This window comes from Macaca thibetana, chromosome 11 (genome assembly GCF_024542745.1).
Source record: "Macaca thibetana thibetana isolate TM-01 chromosome 11, ASM2454274v1, whole genome shotgun sequence".
Classification (NCBI taxonomy): domain Eukaryota; kingdom Metazoa; phylum Chordata; class Mammalia; order Primates; family Cercopithecidae; genus Macaca; species Macaca thibetana.
Genome location: NC_065588.1, coordinates 110,001,603 through 110,003,745, shown reverse-complemented (window position 1 = coordinate 110,003,745; position 2,143 = coordinate 110,001,603). Strand labels below are relative to the sequence as shown.

At 43.7% G+C, this 2,143-nt stretch overlaps 1 pseudogene; it reads left to right on the top strand.

The window, feature by feature from the left end:
* Positions 1-1,435: 1,435 nt before the first annotated feature.
* On the top strand, positions 1,436-1,704 carry LOC126931530 (dynein light chain 1, cytoplasmic-like; annotated as a pseudogene).
* The last annotated feature ends 439 nt before the right edge of the window (positions 1,705-2,143 follow it).

The following is a 2,143-nucleotide window of genomic DNA, read 5'->3' as shown; positions in this document are numbered from 1 at the left end:
GATAGGCATGAATCCTTATTTTATGTGTGACCCTCATTTCACCCAAAAGCAAGTTTGGTGGACAGATAGCACCATTGGAGAAAGACTGCTTCCAATCCCCTTCACCAGTGCTGCCTTCCACTTGACTTCTCAGCCCTGATGGCAGCTAGGGGGTGTCCAAGACAGAGTTCTAGCCAATCAGACATTGAGCCTGAATGGGGAAGGGCTGAAGATGATGGAAAATGAACAACAGTGGAAAGTAGAACATCTTTCCACATGAGCTCTGCTATCCCCTGGGCTTCCAGGATTTGAGGCATATTGTGACAATAAACTTTTTGTGGAATAGGAAAAAAAAGTTATGGGATGTGCAGATTCATTATACAATGTTAGAAAACAAACAAAAAAAAAGAACGGTTATTTGCTTTTTGTGTTCCCTCAAGGCCCATGTAAATTCTTGTAAAGTAAAAGTCTGCAATGAAATATAAATCATACGGATGGCCACAAGTTCTAGATAGCATAGAGTTAACGTCTCAAAATCATGGAAGGCTGAGAGCACAAATGACATGGGATGAGATGAAACTGTGAGTCTTGTTTCTAAGAATCTGGCATCAGGGCAGTCCCCATCCTATCCACTTAATCTAATGCCAGCAAGTGTTAAGGTCCAGTTGGACCAAGAGAAACCATCATGCCCAAGGAGAAGGCATCCACTGTACAGTGTAAATGCTAAATATGCAGCTCTCTGCCTAAGTGTGTGGCATATTGACTTGTAACCAACTGATATAGTTTGGCTTTGTCCCCACCCGAATTTAATCTTGAATTTTAGTTCCCATAATCCCCATGTGTTGTGGGAGGGACCAGGTAGAGATAATTAAATCATGGGGGCCATTTCCCCTACCTGTTCTCATGATATTGAGTTAGTTCTCACAAGATCTGATGGTTTTATAAGGGGTTTCCCCCTTCACTAGGCACTCACTCTTCTTCTCCCCACCGCCATGTGAGGAAGGACGTGTTTGCTTCCCCTTCTGCCATGATTATAAGTTTGCTGAGGCCTTCCCAGCCAAACTGAACTGAGAGTCAATTAAACCTCTTTCCTTTGTAAATTACCCAGTCTCAGGTATGTCTTTATTAGCAGTGTGAGAATGGACTAATACACCAACAAACATTTGTTGAAGAAATACCTACCTACTCTGCACATACTGCCCCCTGTGCTGGAATCATCTAAGATCATAGGGTTATCATAAAAGATGGATGTCAAGGTAGCTGTCCCAGAAATAATATAGAATATTCTGCATGCCACATTTGCCTCTAGGGAATGTGCTTCCAGTGGCATTTCAACCATGACATGGTTGTTCTGCACCTAGATACCTCCAGACATGGCTGAGCACGGTGGCTCATGCCTGTAATCACAGCACTTTGGGAGGCCGAGGTAGGAGGGTTGCTTGCTCCCTAGGTAACCATGTGCAACCGAAAGGCTTTGATAAAAAATGCTGACATCTTGGAAGAGATGCAATAGGAGTTGGTGGAGTGCACTACTCGGGCGCTAGAGAAATAGAATACACAGAAGGACATTCCAGCTCATATCAAGAAGGAATTTGACAAGAAGCCCAATCCCACGTGACTTGCATCGTGGGGAGGAACTTCAGGAGTTATGTGACACGTGAAACCAAATGCTTCATCTGCTTCCACCTTGGCCAAGTGACCACTCTTCTATTCAAATCTGGTTAAAAGCATGGACGGTGCCACACACCCAGTGATCCATCCAAAATCAAGGACTGCACCCTAAGTCCCAAAAACCAGAGACTGAAATTTTTAGCCTTGATCTTGGAACCTTCATTGTGTTTTACACAAGGCAGTCACTGAACTAGTTTGTTATGGTTATAAAACAATTAGCAAAACCACCTACATTTGTATTTCTTTTCTTTTCTTTTTTTTTTTTTTGGAAAAAAACACACCCAGTCTGGAGTGTGCAGTGGCACGATCTTAGCTCTCTGCAATCTCTGCCTCCCTGGGTTCAAGTGATTCTCCTACTTCAGCCTCCTGAGTAGCTGGGATTACAGGCACATGCCATCATACTCAGCTAATTTTTGCATTTTTAGTGGAGACGGGGTTTCCCCATGTTGCCCAGGCTGGTCTTGAACTCCTGGCCTCAAGTGATTTGCCTGAC